At 34.7% G+C, this 18,219-nt stretch overlaps 2 long non-coding RNA genes across 2 annotated transcripts; both read right to left on the bottom strand.

Moving 5' to 3' along the window:
- Positions 1-845: 845 nt before the first annotated feature.
- On the bottom strand, positions 846-5,810 carry LOC111502201 (uncharacterized). The gene is made up of 2 exons (XR_002721699.2): positions 5,533-5,810; positions 846-1,001 (listed from the first exon to the last, which is right to left on the bottom strand). It is a non-coding gene; the product is annotated as an uncharacterized lncRNA (long non-coding RNA).
- Positions 5,811-11,865: 6,055 nt separating this feature from the next.
- LOC111502208 (uncharacterized) lies at positions 11,866-18,219 on the bottom strand. Its single transcript, XR_002721701.2, has 2 exons — positions 16,261-18,219; positions 11,866-12,018 (listed from the first exon to the last, which is right to left on the bottom strand). It is a non-coding gene; the product is annotated as an uncharacterized lncRNA (long non-coding RNA).

Raw genomic sequence — 18,219 nt, 5'->3', positions numbered from 1 at the left:
CAAAATCGGTGTGTGTGCAACTAGCGTTAGATAATAGTATAATAATAATAATAATAATATTTATTCACCATTTTTTATACACTTGGGTATATATGGTAAGTCAGTTGTACTACAGGCTAGTAAAGATAAAAAGAGTTGGAGATTGAACACAGAATCACCTCTAAATATACACATATACACATATATACACATACATAGATGTAGTGAATTAATTCGATGGCTAACGCTAGTTGCACACACACACACACACACACACACACGGCCGACTTTGTACCGGTCGTCCAAATTCCAATAGTGAACCACATGTGGGAACCGGACCTTGCACACATGCCTACCGGTGATCGTCGCCGGTAAAATACCGGTGAGCAGCTGTCCACTGCCACTGTATCGTCGGCAGTTCCGGGAAGTAGTGGCGTACATGACTAAATACACTCTTGCATACTCACCGGTTTTTTTACCGACCATTCCAGTCTCGAATGCTCGGTGAATTTGTAGTTACTACGCATTAACTTCGTTTTGGTAGTGCGCGCTAATTACAACAACAAAGCAACTGATTGTTTTACCGATAAAAATCCGGTGAGTGTGCAAGCACCCGCTACCAATAAAATATCGGCCGATTTTATACTGGCCGTCCAAAATCGGTGTGTGTGCAACTAGCGTAACGTCGCATTTTTGTTTGTTGTTGTCCACTTGAAAAATAAAATCGATGTAAAGATATAAATATATGAATCAATGAATATCCTTTCTCAGTACGTCTTTTTTTAAACTTTATTTCATCCACCCCTCGATCATTTTCGAACCAAAAAAATTACACGGGAAACGTGAAATAATTATAATCAAACAACTGTTTTTATCATTCTGTTTATTTTCGAATGCTTCATGAGTCACTGTGATAATCGTAAATGTGAATCAGGATCTTTATTGACAAATTCCGTCTATACATTCCAAGCCACTGTCACAAACGTCATCGGAAAATCTTCCACCACACTTCTCACCCTCTTCTGAAAAAGAAACGATTCAAATGATCATCACGTAGAGAAGTTTTTTATTTATTTATATAGAATGTAGAATTGAAAATATTCATCCACGAATAGAAATGAGATAGCTTCATAAAAATGTTCATTTTTATTAATTTTAATTTGAATTTTTGATACTACATCCATCACCACAACATTGATTACTCAATACTTCTCAATAAAAGCAATTTCATCTCACTAAATACCAGACGTGGCACGTGGCATTCTAACAATAACATTGCTTCATAATTTACTGAGTACATAATAACATAAGCTGTGAATTTCAGCTAGCAAAAATTCCATTAAATGTACCTCGACTGAATAGTAGGCATGCAAAGGTATTTACTGTGATCCTGCTAGAACATATATATTAAAGAGATCACCTGTCTTAATCATTTTCAATAATTTCAATCTGATATGTGGTTTATATACATTTGTTATAAACATTTATCTAGTTTATACATTTCCGGTTATTGGGTGTACTTATACCTGTTGGAAATAAAAAACTATCTCTATATCTATGAATCTATGTATCACTGATGTTTCTGTAACCCTCGTTCTGCGAGGTGGTTATTATTTTGAAGATAATTTTAAAGCCTAATATGCATTAATTTCTCTAAGATTTTTCAAAAAAACTGAAAGAGTAGAAATTCGTCGATTATTGTTCAAATAATATTTATATAATTTTTCTATGATATAAATATTCTTTTGAAATTTTCATTATATATACTATCACCATAGTATAAAGATAATTATCTGTATACTAAGCTATTACTGATGAAGAAAGATGAAGAACTAGAAAGACAAAAACGCCTTTTTCTTGAAAATGTTCCTCTTTCAGTTCAAACAATAGATTTGTCCTTATAATCAACAATTATCTTTGTTGTTTGGGAAGACGGGGTTGTGTGATATTTTCGCAAACGTCTATTTTTATAGTTTCTGAATAGAAAACTGTACTTCCTTTGATGGTGCAAACGGTTGAGGTCAGAAAAATAGGACTCTGCTGTGATGGTTTGGTTCGGTTGCAGAAAGTTATAGTGAATCATACCAGTGGATGATTGCCATACAGTCACCATGATCTTTTTGGTAAGTTTTCGCCTTTGAAACTGCCTGGGTGGCTTACTGGTGCCCAACCACTATCCTGAACGTCTCCTGTTGTCGTAGAGGATCCACTTTTCATCATACGTGATGATCCGATCCAAAAGCAAAAGCAAAGAACAACAGACATTCAAACGTGACAACTTCTGTCGATCGTTTCGAGCTTTTCAACCTTTCCAATACGTTTCAAACCATCAAAAACCGCTGACGCGCAATTCTTCCGCCATCTCACGCACCGTTTGTGATGGGTGAGTCCCCACCAGGGTCCTCGTCTTCGTACTGGATTACTCTAGGTCGACCAATTCGGGGCTCATCTTTGAGGCTAAAATCTCCCGTATGAAATTTCGCAAACCGACGTGAACATTGCGTTTATTAACACTATCATTGCAAAATGCGTCTTTGGTTTTTCGGAATGTTTCGGCAGCACTTTGGTTCAATACAGGGTGTTAATTAAGTATGTACCATAAATTTAACTGATGTTTCTTTAGGTATTTTTAAGACGAAATATTCATATAAACATGGTTCCGCAAATCCTTCGATCTCAAGATACAGGGTGTTAAAATAAAAATAAAAAAAAAGTTATTCGTAAATATCTTAAATATCCTTTACCTAATTTTGTTGTAATTTGGCAATGGTAATTATAAAATTAAGGAGCTAATTTAGCCCGAACGTGATTCAATTTATTGTCGCGTCTCGAGCGGGATTTGAACGAATATTTTTGACTTAGAAATGTACGCCACTGACTTTTGTGCAATTTTTATTATTTCTTTGGATTAAGCAATTAGAAATACAACTTTTTTGTCTCTTTTTGCCTCGCACTCTTCTGAAAATACCTAGTGTATTTTTTATTATGTCACATGAATTGATGATTTTATTCCGTAAATCCTCTTCGCTTTGAACAGCAATTTTGTATATCAACGCTTCAAGGTGTCCCCACAGAAAACAATCTAAGGGGTTCATTTCGGGCGAGTAAGGTGGCCATGGGTGTGGGCCTGCTCTCCCAATCCAGCGATTATGGTAATTTTAATCCAAAAATTACCGTAGCATTACACTAAAGTGTGGTGGAGCACCATCGTGCATGTACCATATACGGAATATTTCCATGACTGGAATTTCTTCTAAAAGTCCAGGTGAAACAAATTCTAAAAACCTTTGGTATTCTTCTCCATTAAGTCTAGCTGGAAGGAAGTGAGGCCCTATGAGATGGTCACCGACAACCCAAATATTAAAAAAAAACTGTTCTTGAAAATTATTTTCTATCAAGGCGTGTGGATTGTTTTCGGCCCAAATGTGATTGTTGTGGAAGTTAATAATTGAATTGCGAGAAAAACGAGCTTCATCTGTAAACTCTATTCGACTTAAGAATCTGAATTTCTTCTTATTTTACCGCGTACCCAATTAGAAAAAGCTAGTCTTACAGGCAAATCTCTGGGCAATAGAGCTTGCACACGTTGCATGTGATAGGGTTATAGCTGCTGGGCTCTTAAAATCTACCACACTGTGACATGGGTAATATTCAGTTCTTCAGCTATTTTCCGAGTACTGGTATGAGGATTTACTTCAATCTCATTTAAAACAGCTTCTTCAATTTGAACTGTTCGTACCGTTGCAGGCCTCCCAATGACAAGCGTCGATCTTTTAAAGCTGCCTGTTTCAGAAAGTCGTGCATGGAGACGTACAAAAGTTCTTCTATTAGGCACTACACGCTGAGGAAATATTTCATGGTAAATGCGTCTTGCAGCATTCGAGTTTCCGTGAGCCATTCCATAACAGAAATGCATATCTGCCATTTCACTGTTAGTAAATTGAACCATGTTTTACAAAAATGGTTCGAAAAATAACCACTGAACACACTTTTTATAACAATTATAAATTAAAAGCTTATAAAGTTGACAACAACTGTCAAGTTGTTGTCAACTTGACAGTTGTCAAGGCAACCCTTGATTATTATTTATGGTATTTTCAGAAGAGTGCGAAATTCAATGATGCGACGGCTAGATGGTTGTATTGAAGCCTCTTTCGGCTTCAATACTTAATTTATATCGAATTGAATGTGGTGAATGCCCCGCCATATATACAGGCCAAACTGGGAGAAATTTTGATACAAGGTACCACGAACATGTCATTTCGGATAAAAAATCATTAATGTACGAACGTCTTCAAAATTCGAAACATAAAATAGATAAAGATAATTTAAAGATCCTACACACATGCGAAAAAGGGAAAATGATGAATCTGTTGGAATCTATGGAAATAAACAGGTCAAAGAAAAATCCCAATTCTATTGTCCTCAACGAACAACTTGATTTAAATAATAGTCCTCTCCTGAACCTATAATCCAGATCCCAAAACCTACATTATATTGAAAGCTTTGTTATGTTCATGGATTTTACAGGTATATGAAACGCAGGTACCGGGTATCAGGTATATCAGGTACATCAAATCATTTATGATAGAATAAGCAACATAGGTATAAATTACTCAGATTTAAATGTAATCAGTTAGTTTTGAAAATGGTATAATAGCCGAAACCGGTCAAGAATAAAGAAATATAGTGGAAAATAGACAAAAGTGTGTTTTTGTAGTGTATCCTCAGTGAACATAAATTTCCACAAAATAAACAAGTCGTCAATCGAAGAAGAGAAAAGACTTAATTTAGTGTAATTCGTTAGTCCAGATGTTAATGTTATTTAATATTTGTTGTTATTGTTACATAATTAGTAATGAAAAATTGTAAAGATAATTATTTCCAAAAGAAACATTTAATCCCCCATATTATTCCTTGTGAGGTCCAGGGATATTCAATTAGGTCGACTTTTTTTTCATAAGAACTAAGCAAGATACGAAAAAAATTCATGAGAAAAGTTGTATTTCTAATTGCTTAATCTAAAGAAATAATAAAAATTGCACAAAAGTCAGTGGCGTACATTTTTAAGTCAAAAATATTCGTTCAAATCCCGCTCGAGACGCCACTGGACTTAATAAATTGAATCAAGTTCAGGCTAAATTAGCTCCTCAATGTTAGGAATACTATTGCCAAATTACAACCAAATTAGGTAAAGGGTATTTAAGATATTTACGAATAACTTTTTTTATTTTCATTTTAACACCCTGTATCTTGAGAACGAAGGATTTACGGACCCATGTTTATATGAACATTTCGTCTTAAAATTACCTAAAGAATCGTCTGTTAAATTTATGGTACATACTTAATTATCACCCTGTATGAATTCATAGAGAAAAATTGGACAGAAATCGCTTACCGACATTATATACTTATAAGCTGAAGAGACAAAAAATTAAAAATTGGAAAAAATTAAACAGCATCACTCTAAAGAGTACAAAATTATCTATCGGTCAGTATATACCTCGATGTAACCTTTTTGCCCTAAAAGTATTCTTGCACTGATGAACTTACTCTTTATCCCCAAACATCTGGGACAGCACACACAAGGGTCATTTTCACTGTATAAGGAACCTAGAGCACATGATGGAATTGGACATTTAAGACGATCACAATCCGCTGGGAGACTGCAACTTGTAGAATCGGTATCTCCAACGACAACGCTGACGAAACAAACTAGGGTTATAATAGCTATCATGTTGAAATGAAATCACAAAGTAGAATTTGAAGATTGTTTACGTAGGTACTGATAATGGCTATTGTGCGCAAGTTTTTATATGAATGAGTTCCGGATTTTGTTAGGAAACGTGTGAAATACTACTAAAACAGGACCGGATTTCAATAATTCTAATACTTATTCAGTGCGAAAAATATTCCTCTTTCTTCTGTTTTTAAATTAGATTTAATGTATTGTCCATACAATATCGTTGTATTTATACAACGACTTATACAAAATAGTTTATGGAATCTCAAACAGGTGATCAGAATTCCAAAACGTCTTAAATTTGAGTCTCAATCTGTTACCTATAGATCATCATAAGAAGCCACTGAGAAGTGAAATAACTTCCTCAACTTCATTGATCCCCATTTCACTATTTTCAATGCTACCAACATTTTACAATTAACTAGAGGTAGTGAAAGATAGCAGAATTACACACAAGTTATGCATTTGTAAATGTTAAATGAAAAAAATCACTTTCAGAACAATTCATCATAAATCATCAACATGTAATGAATACATATCTTCTTGCTCAACAAAAGAAATGTGGGAATCTTCTGAAGAAAGTAAGAAAGCAATCGATTACAGAATAAACGGATCAACTTTCAGACACAAACTGGAAGAAAAAACCATCTCGAAACAACGACTTTCATATAAACATTGAATTACACGAAAGGAAAAATACTTTCAAAACAACTGCTTTGGTATGAATATTGAGTTATACGAAAAACACTTTTCCTATTTAGTTTAAACTTCAACCATTGCTTATGAAATTAATTGAGATATCATTCACAAGATTGCTACACAATATCGTATTTGGAAGAGGTGAAATTACATTTACATGGAAAACATAGGAAGTTTTGTTTCTCATTTTTCATGAAGATCTCCTACCACGTGGTAACAGCTACATCCATTAATTTATAGATAGTTCCTGGAACATTTTTCACTTACGTCTTTGAATCTATGCGACTGTATTTCAAGCGGAAATTTACGATATTGAATTGTGTGCGGAGAGATTCGAAGAATCCAACCTCATATACAAGTCAATGAAAATATTCTCGGACAGTCAAGCGGCGTTGAAAGCTTTTGGCTCCTACCGAGCAACGTCTAAATTGATAGCAAATTGCCAAAAAAGACTCTCTTCGATAGGAATACTTAACAGATTGTTTCTGGTCTGCAGTCCTGGCCATACTGGTCTGGAAGGCAATGAGGCTACTGACTCCATTGCAAAGGAGGGAGCTGCAAGCAGCTTCATCGGACCAGAACCTGTCATTGGCATCGCTTTGCCAAACAAAGATTGAACACCTGGATGGCAAGACGATTTATGGACTTCTGGCAGAATCTTCCAGTATTAGCTCACTCCAAGGCGTTCATTTACCATTCGAAGCTTGATACCAAAAAGTTGTTGGACTACAGGAGGGATGAACTACGATGTCTAACAGGCCTTCTTACAGGCCACTGTCATTTGAATCATCATATGCAAAGACTCGGACTGTCGGAAGACATTGTGTGTCCCTTCTGTTTGGAAAATGATGAAACAGCAGAGCACATACTTTGTGCCTGCCCCGCCTGGGACCGAATCAGATTTTTAGTGTTCGGCAGAGCCGTACTCGTACCATCTGACTTGAAAGACCACTCACCATACAAACTAATCATCATCGTTAAGAAGCTGGGTTTGTTTGGTCGAGTGTGAATAGGTGTGAGTCACAATAAACTCTTGCGGGTTGCGGTGGAGGGTTGAATATACCCATTCACTTTGGACTTAACCTAACCGAACGTCTTTGAATAGCGACACATTATGATTTATGTTTATTTATTCATCTGAATAACCAATTTATTATTTCACCCCATTTATGCATTGTTCTCTATGTAGAAAACATTTTATACAGTTGAACTACCACAAAGTTCAAAAGATCGTAAAGATCAGCCAGTCCATTTGGCAAAAAAATCATGAAACGGTCCTGGCAACCTTTGTTGTTTATTGCATCAAGGTGAAGCACTACCATAATTAATAATTAATTATATTAATCTTCAGATTTTGACGTCTTGGATTTTTCAGCTTGTATTTATCCGCATATAATTGTACCGATTAGAATTTCAAAATATGGGAAAGAATATTACATAGTGGTCAATATCCTGGTTGTATTTGATGATAGTCGAAATAGATTTTTAAATTCAAATATTTCTCAAATGAATGAAGGGTGAAATTATGATATGATATTGAGAATAGGGGTTTGAGCTTAGTTGTATTTTATATGCCTTTGTCATCTATTGTTATATATTATGTACTCATATAAAAATCGAAAACAGGAAGAGATGCAAAGTTGGTTAAATCAGGAAAAAAAGGTTGCTCATTTCAAAACTGAATCAAATGATCAAAAATTCAATTATCAAACGACTATAATGGTACATCAATAAAGTTGTCGCCAAAAAAGCTAACTTATACCGAGTAATTAATTTTTTCCGTCCCTAGGAATAAAATAAAATTGGTGATGACTACTCTCAGGAAACGTTCGCTTGAAAAACCGTAAAAGTGACAGTAAGGAACTGCTTTTCAATATCTTCTCAAATAACGTCAAAAATATTTCGCAATTTCTTCAATTTCGAAACGTCACCTAAATAAGCTTATTTAAAATTCAACGTACTTTGTACTGTGCTACTTTCGCACAGACACCGCTCTGCGAGCGCTTTACGGATTTTCCTAGCGTGTTTGTGTTTTGTCCTTAAAAAACCATTGGCGGTTAACAATTTTCCCTCCTTATCTTAGACTTACAGTACATAATACGCTATATAATACGCATGAAGTTATTGCAAACAGGTTGTGGATCCAAGTGCAGGCTCAGATTACTTATAAGGCTAACCTATTGAGTCATGGCCTTGGATACAGGCTGGCAGAGACGCATATACGAGAAAAAAATTGAGTTGTTCTACAATTCAATAGAAAAAAGGGAAAAACAACTCGCAAAATAATTAACAGCTGAGTACAATTGATCAATTTTAAATTTAGAACATATCAAGTTCAAGTGAAACGGTTGTCATTAATCATCAATATAAGTAACCACTTAAATATCATCACTTACAAATATGTCATTTATGAGATGGACATAAAACTCAAATCTGGATAAATGAGGGTACCCGCGGCAATCTTGGTTATAGATCGCCAGAGGGAAAATCGTTTTCTGTCTCTTCCTGTAGCTCTCAGCTCAACTAGACAACTAGATAAAACCAGAGCACAGAACAAAACTCTCGTGAATTTCATCAGTTCGGACTTCCATTGTCTAATATGATATGATTTAAAATCTCTGAAATAACAAAATGAAAATTGAAATTAAAAAATAGCTGAAAATAACAATTTTATTATGCAAAAAATTGTGTAATGAAATTGAAATGAAATAAAAATTAGGTGAAATAAAAATTAAAAGATTTCAAGACAACTTTCTTCACGAGGTTTCGATTGTTAGTATCCATAATCGTCTTCGAATCATGACTGGACTTATTGCTCCGAGAGATGACTATTTATAAGTCATTCGAGTACTTTCCATATGTTGCGTATCTCTACGCCTGCTTGGCTGAATGCGTTGTTGGACAACATTTATGCAGCTTCTTTGAATTCTCTCCTGAACCAATGTTCCTCCCTGTGGATAATCTCAGCTTGGGTCTACTTGATGTTATGTAAATGGCTCCAAACATGCTCTGCTATTTCCGATTTGTAGGTTTCTCCTCGCTGTGTGTTGGACTGTATTATCGTATGGAGCTAAATGGAGGTCAGTTGATTGTGTTGCCATTGAAATTACTTTTGTTGGTTTCCTCAATAAAATGAGCGAAAGTGAATTTTCTGTTTTTTTCCTAAATAAAACAATCAACATTTAATTTGTCAATAACGAATGAACCAATTAAAAAAAAATACAGAAATAATAGAAAGACAAAAGACCTTTCAAATGATGTATCACTCGACCCCCCCATGCCATTGAAAAAATAGGGGGGTAGTTGCTGACCGCAGGGGGATGTGGTTTCGGGTATGAATTCCATATCAAAATAAGTCCCCCTAGAAATAAAAATTGACGTGTTTATTGAAATTATCGATTACACGTCCATTTCTGACTTACAGGGGGGTCACGTTTTCGTTGGCACGCCCTGTATAAATGTTTTTAGCAAGACTGGAACCCACATTGGAGACAAAATTATTGAATTCTTCAGCCATTTCGCCGTTCTTTGTGATGAAATGATAGTCATCAGTAAGAATTTGTGTTATATTGTTACTCTCATTACAGTTTTGTATTTGATTCACCAAGTTCCATAATTTTTTTGAATTAATTCTACTTTATTCAGTTTGTTTTTTGTAGCATTCAATTTTTGCTTTTTCAGTCATATTATTTAATTATTTTCATAACGTATATATTCTTCCTTTTTTTGTTGGAATCAATTTCAAATTTGGTAGATTAGTTAATGGACAAACGTAGACTCAGGAAAATTTTTCGTTAATCTTCAACTTTTAGAAAATACAATAACTCAAAGTTCATTGTCATTCCGTATGAACCAAGACAAACTGTTTAAAAAAATCTGTTTAAAATCTATTTTTCCGTTAATCAGCTGTCGCCCCCATGCGAACTACAACTCTCAGAAGTTGAGAAACTTGTGCGAGCTAAGGACTAACGAGGTCTTACCTTTTAACGTGTAATTCCTAACACGGATTGCCAACGGATTGGATCGAATTTTCAAATATTTGAACGGAAAAGTAACCTTCAAAACTTCTTGCTAACAAGATGTTGGAAAAAGTCGGGATATATGAAATGAGCTGACCGATAATTGTATGACCATACAGTGATGATGAGAAAAATGTCGGAATTCACTTGTATGGTTGAATTTGTGACTACAAAATATATGAAAAAACTAGGGGCTCGTATTTAAAAAAATTAAGCTGATGAAATCTAATGAATGAAACGTCGCATGGCAAATTGGTTCATATCAGATGGTGGCTATGGAGCAAAATTACGAAATTCGACAATTTTAGTTTTCGGCGAGAATTTTGGAAACAACCACTGATATTCTCGATCTGAAAAGAGAGTATTCTGGTTTCCCAAATTAGAAAACTTTTGTTCAATTTAATCGACTATATAAGGCTTACCGTTTCCGAAATAGCAATAGTGGCCTAAGCTGAAAAAACGGCATATTTAAAGTAGTTGAATTTTCTGAGGTTCATGCTAGACAAAACTCTCTCATGATCATTTCAATTATATTCACAGACAAATTTCGATAAAGATATAATATCTTCACTAGAGTATATTCTATACAGTGTGTCAATTTTAAAACTTACAATGGGCTATATCTCACGAAAGAAAGCTGATATCGAAAATTGCTTGAAACTGTATTGCTGTATTATTGTTTACAAAACAACGGAACCCACTTTGAACATTTACTTAATTGACATTTTTAATAAATTTGTAGTTCAACAAAAACCTCATTAAATATTCCAATTAAGCCAAAGTTTCACAATTATTGCTTCACCCTGTATGTACAATTATTATTCATACCATTGGATATCATTTTTTATTGTATTTTCAATGATGTATCACAAGTAGGGATTTGCAATTTAAACTTTTTGAGTTTTCGTGGATGGGGCCTAGGGGGTTGATGGGGGTGAGTTCTCTTTCATGTCACTTCAGTTCCCCCTTACTATCCTAGAAACGGTTTCAAGCATTTTTCGATATCAGCTTTCGTTCGTGAGATGTAGCCCATTGTAAGTTTTGAAATTGACACACTGTAATTAATTTCGATGTGATATACCTAATCGACCGTGTGCAAGAAATCATACGTTAATACGAAAGACCTCTGTTTGAAGGTGATTGACAACGTTTCATGATGAATTTCATTAGTTCGGACTTCCATTGTCGGGTATTATATAATATCAGACAATGGAAGTCCGAACTAATGAAATTCATGAAAGACTTCATCAATCTTCAGCTAGCACAAGTTTTGACCTTAGAGGATTTCCGTTCTTAGGAAAATGAAATAAGAGAAAAATCAATCCTACTTACTAAATAAATTCACCATTTAATTTTTGAACACTTTCATTCATCGACGTCCTCGATTATTGCAAATGAATATTGATAATCGAATAATAAAAAACATTTTATTTGTTTCATATTTTATTGTTTCATGAATCAATATAGTTACTTCACGGCATGTAAATCATAATCTTCATTTACAAATACCGTCTATACATTTCAGACCACTGTCGCATATGGTATTGGATAATCTTCCTCCGCACTTTTCACCATTTTCTGAAAAATGAACGATATATCATTACTTTATGGGGAACTTTAGGAAAGAGAATCTAATTCTTTTTCCAAGAAGCATATACAGTACCGAAAAAGCGTTAATTCATTAATTGATGATACTGTAATCATAATATCTAATGAACATTCTTAAGCGTAATGATCAAGAATTCATTTATAGATTATAATGAATAACAATAACAAAAAAACCTTGAAAATGACAATAGGATATAACAGTATTCATTTCAAAACCAAATGATCTGGATTTTTCAGGTGTATATCCTCAACTTTCATTAGAATTATATGAAGCATACTATGTAAAAAATGTTGTATCAATTATAGTACTATCGAAGATGCGCCAGGTGGAGTATTACCCGTGAAGTAAGAGTGCTTCTAAAAGATGCCTCATCATAAGGTGTGTGTATTCGTGCCGTTTGACACAGTGCCAATAATGGTATCTTTGAGATACCAGCCTTCCTCTCGTAGTAGAAAATTTTGTTACGGTAATGCAGGGCTCTGCTATGATGAATCACCTTTTCCTAGCTACTCGTGGAGCCTTTTATAGACCATGAAGTAACTGAGTCGACCGAACGATTCCAACTATTCTCCCTGTAACATCGGATCAAGAGTAAGAGCTTCTCAGTTCTCTAATGGGGAATGTTCCTCAATTTGGGTTATTACAGCAAATGCAAGTTTAAACCATATAAAGTTGAGTTTTATTCATGAGTTTTTCAAATTCACTTCGAAAAGTATTCAAATTGATGTTTCCAATGTTGGGTTTCAATTTTTAAAGGGATTTGTTTCTAATTCACATATTGGCAACAGCGCCTATATCAAGTTGAAATAATTCATACGTAACTAGATATTCTACTTTAAAAAAGAAAAATTATCTTTATACTTCAACAATTAAGGCAAAATATAAATTATAGTTCAATACCACCTCCACAAGCCACATAAACAACAGTCGTTCTGTTATTTATTTATATATAGTAAAACCAATAATGATTGAGAGTAAAACGCGTTGTCATATCTAAATTTTACGTTACCAGTTTATAGCAGAATCAAAATATAGTAAGCAGTAGAGTTGTAGGTTGTGGCAAATTATAGATAATACACAATACTAGTACGATTAAAAGGTATTATTTATGACAAAAATCAGTAATGAGCTTGTAATGAGTAATACTTATACATTTCCTGATTACTGATCAGTTAAAATTCATTATTTTCTGTATAGTGTTAGATATTTATTACAACTAGTGGCAACGCTGTACGCAACGATATTTCTGTCTTTGTCACTTTACCGTAACTTCCATCTCATCGTTGCAGTCCTCACTAATGTACTTGCAGCCATGAGCGTATCATTGGTTTGTGAATTATACAGCGTGAATTGTACGTTTTACAGTTAAGTTAGACAGCAATCGACGTGTTGTGATAACAATTGGTGAAAATAATAGTGCTAATAAGTGTTTAAGCGTTACATAATTATATTTCTACACCGTTCTCAAACTACTCAAAAAATGAGAGACATGGTCGGGCCTTCCACGTCGAAAAAAGTAAAACGGTCGGAGTCTCGGTCAGTAAGAGAAAAACAAATTGTACTGCGAGTATTTCACTGTCTTGAAAGAGATCATCAGCCACCAAAAGATGACTTTGTGTATATGTGCTGTAATTCTACATGTGTACCTCCGAATAACCAACCGGGCATTTCTACATCATTAAGTTCCACAATCACAAAAGATAAATTAGTTGATATGTGCTCTGATTATACCGGTGTACCAAAATCATCGATTTACAAAATACTAAGAGAAGCAGAAATTCATGGGGACGTACAAACGCCAAAAACTAGTAGCGGACGAAAAAAAATCACAGTTGATGAAGAAGCCAAAACCAGTATACGCAGAACTATTCACAGTTTCTTTTTCAGAAATGAGCTGCCCACACTACAAACAGTTCTGGAGGCACTTAGCGATCATGAATTGATCCCAAAAATGGGTAAAGAAACTTTTAGGAAACTTGTACACGAAATGAAATTTACGTACGGAAAAGTTGACACGAAAAGCATTCTCATTGAACGTCAAGAAATAATAGCATGGAGAAGAAACTATCTAAGAAAAATTGACGAATTTCGGAAGCTCAAAAAAAATTGTACTTCATTGACGAGACATGGGTTAACCAAGGACATACGGTCAAAAAAGTATGGCAGGATGGTAATATAACAAGTGCACGACAAGCCTTTATTGAAGGTTTGTCAGTTGGGTTAAAACATCCATCTGGAAAAGGTAGTCATCTGATAGTTACGCATATAGGAAGCGACAGTGGATTTTTACCAAATGGTGAATTAATATTTAAATCTAAGAAAACAGGCGACTATCATGAAGAGATGAGGAACGGAGGTGTTTGAAAAATGGTTTGAAGGCATCATTCAACTTGTGTAACCTGGGTCTGTCATCGTCATGGACAATGCCCCATACCATAGTCGACATTTAGAACCATTACCGAAACAATCATGGAAAAAAGCAGCAATTCAAGAATGGTTAATTAAGAAGAACATCCAATATAACAAAGATAGTTTAAAGGCAGAACTACTTCAGCTAACAAAATTACACACAGACAAATATAAAAAATTCGCTGTGGATGAAATGGCGTTAAGTCGTGGAATTACAGTTTTAAGGTTACCACCATACCACTGCGAATTAAACCCAATAGAATTAATCTGGGCGCAAGTAAAAGGATATGTGGCACGAGAAAACAGAACATTTAAATTAGTGGACGTGCAACATCACCTACAAGAAGCTATTCGAACTGTTTCTGCAGAAGACTGGAAGAAATGCATGCAGCATGTTTTAAAAGAGGAGCAAAAAATGTGGGACGTAGACAAACGTATTGAACACAATATTGAACCAATCATAATTCACTTTGATGATAGCGGTAGCAACAGTGACGAATCTGAGGTTGAAGATTAGACGAAAATTTGTTCATTTACATTTATATTATATTCTTTTATCAAAAATTTGTAATTTGTATTTTCTAGTACCCCTGACGATGAGTTTAAGTTACTCGAAAGCTTGAGAATAGTTATAAAGAGTTCACTTATCAATTGCTGCAACCCAATAGGGAAAAAAAGTTATATATATATATATATATATATATATATATATATATATATATATATATATATATATTGTGTTTTTTATTAATATTGTTAATTTATTTGGTACCTATTATAATTACCACGATTATTACTCCGTTTTCATAAGGCCCACCTAATGACTACAACGATTAGGTAAATTACGACATTGCAAAGTTTTAATGAAATAAATAAAAAATGTGTATGAATATTTTAACTAATTGTACTAAGAATTTTTCTTTCATTCTCAACCCTCTCAAAAATTATTAAGCACGCCAGCGATTTGCTGTCAACTGGGCTTACTTCTACTCTCAATCATTATTGGTTTTAGTATAGAGGAAGATAGGTTAGATGCACAAAATGTCATATGTCACAGAATGTCTCGGAACTCGGAACATAAGTAAACAGAACAGCACGCCTCTGAAATATGTCATCTTTGTTTGTCTCATACAGGTAACAGATTCATTGTCCTTTATTAGCTATAACCGATGTTGCCAAATGGTGAAATAGAAACGAATCCCTTTAAATGTTGAATGCATTATTTCATTCCTCTTTTTTTAAGTATTTAAATAATTTTTTGAAGAAAAAGGTTGATATGATAAGTTTAAAATGCGTTGTTTTAGAGCTCTTTTATGAAAACTACTTGATTTTCGTCAGAAGGAACATTTCCCATTCTCAATTGTAGGAGGCTAGGATATCTCGTGAATCTGCTTCGAACCAAATTCTTGAGTTCTGCATAGCTAAATCTAATGTATCGTCAGATATAGCTTATTTCCAGATACCTTATGGAAAGGATGCTGCGGTCATTAAAGTGAAAATCTTGCACCAATTATCGACCAATCAACAATCTCTTCAGTATACCATTAGATGGTCCAAAGATACGATTTCTGAGCTTCACTCCTATCGAAGATTTTGAAGTAGGGTATTCTGGGTTGAAAACACAATGATGATTTGAAACAGGAATATTTTTTGTAGAGATTGAAAAAATAAGTTATCCAAAACAGTGCTGACGGGAAATTTTCATTGTTTCCTAAGTTAAAGTAGGAAACAATACATTTTTGCTGGGACACACCATATGCTTGACGAATTGGTATAATCATTTCTTATACTGAATAACTCACTTTTAATTACCAGGCATCTGGGACAGCACACACACGGGTCATTTTCGCTGTATAAGGAACCTGGAGCACATCCTGGAATTGGACATTTACGACGATCACAATCTGCTGGAAGGCTGCAATTTGAAGACTCGGTTTCTCCAACGACTACAGTGATGATACAAGTGAATATTATAACAGTTAACATGATGGAATTAAATTACACAGTCGAAGTTGGAAGAGGTTATTTATATTCTGATAGTGTTTGTTGTGACTTGATTTTATTTATTATGTATAAATCCCGGATTTCGTTGAGATATGGGTAAAATCTAACACAGAGGCGGCTTTCAATAATTCCAAATCATTCGAAGCATAAGGTATATTTTTTTATTTTGAGTTCTGCTTTGATCAAGAGGACCAAATGGTTTCGAACGTGAAGAACTATAAAGGAAAATTATATAGTTATCATTTTTTATCAAAATGATCCAACATATGACCCAAAAGACGAGTCATCTAGCTTCTTTAATCGATAGGTGGAAAAGTATTTATTCTGTATTGTTCATTTTTATTTTCGACCCGACCAATTACTTAGGGGAAAAACGTTGAGGAATATTGTTTTATACTCTGTTTCCTAATAGTAAAGGGTGATTTGAATCATCAGATTTGAACTTTCAGGTCGTTTCATTACCTGTAGAAATGTGCATTTGGGTATTTAATAAAAAATTATTTTTGAAACTAGTAAAATTAGATTAGATTGTCGGGGAACTAGCCCATGGCCTGATTCAGTGGAACCTTTTCAGAGCAATTGTGATTCTCCTTGGTTGTTAGAGCTCATTGTCTACCTTGATCTCTTTGATGAAACTCCATAGACTTAACACTGACCCCTTCATATAGCTGGCAGCCTCTGGATTCCCTTTCCTGCATCTTGCGTGTCTCAGCCTTGCTATCGCTTCACATTCACAGAGCACATGCAGTGCGGTTTCTTCCTCTTCCTGACAGAACCTGCATTGGGTTTCTTCTGTCAAACCCATGTTGCCCATATGTTTCCTGAGTCGACTATGCCCCGTTAGTAGACCCTTACAGCCTTACGGTTGTGGTTTAGCAGGTCTTCTGTGAATCTGGGCGATGGTTTCTTTATGAACACTTTCCTGGCAACTTATTTCACCAATCTATAGATTCGGCTTGCATCCATGAATTCATGGATGTCTTTATACATGCTTTCGCTACCCCGCAGAAGGGTTCTGGGCCGATCATAGCCTTGGATGCGCCTTCACGGATTAGAACATCGACCTCCTCATTACCTTTGTGACCCTCTTGTTCGGGTACCCAAGCTAGAGAGTACTTAGCTCCTTGAGTGCGTAAGACAGCGTCTTACCATTCTTGAGAAGACTTGAAATGAGCTGAGCGCCTAAATTGCCACCTTTCGTTCAGAAAATGAATCTTTCTATTCTCACGTTGTAACTCTTCTATCTGCTTTAGGTAATGTCTCCTTCAGCATATAATTTCATAGTTTTAGATCAAGAACGATTTTCTGTTTTATTTTTTTTAGCTGAAATTCAATTCTTCTAAGAATATCCTGTATTGAATTCTACCTATCACTGGAGACTTACTTTGGGCTCCTACTATTTTGTCGAGAATCAGTATTTATTTCTTAAAATAACATGAGTGTACTGTTCTTTCAATTGCAAGCTTTTAGTTTTCATCAACAGGCACAGTTTTTTCTTAAAGATGGTTTTGGTAATTTGACAGCCTCATTTTTTCTCTCATTCTTGAATTTATATATTGATGATTTTGAAACTCCCGTCATTCTCGAACACATTTCCACCAGAGTATCAACGGTATACGAGAAAGATTTTGGTGTAGGAGAGAAAAAGAAAATTTGCTCATTCGTTTTACTGTAGAGAAAACTGCAGTAGCCATTTTGAGTATACATTAATGGATGTAGCCGTCACTACGTGGTAGGAGATCATAATGAAAAAAGAA

This window comes from Leptinotarsa decemlineata, unplaced genomic scaffold (genome assembly GCF_025532065.1).
Source record: "Leptinotarsa decemlineata unplaced genomic scaffold, Ldec_3_MD MMD2_tig00026328_RagTag_RagTag, whole genome shotgun sequence".
NCBI classification, from domain to species: Eukaryota; Metazoa; Arthropoda; class Insecta; order Coleoptera; family Chrysomelidae; genus Leptinotarsa; species Leptinotarsa decemlineata.
This window is presented reverse-complemented; position numbering and strand designations above follow the sequence as displayed.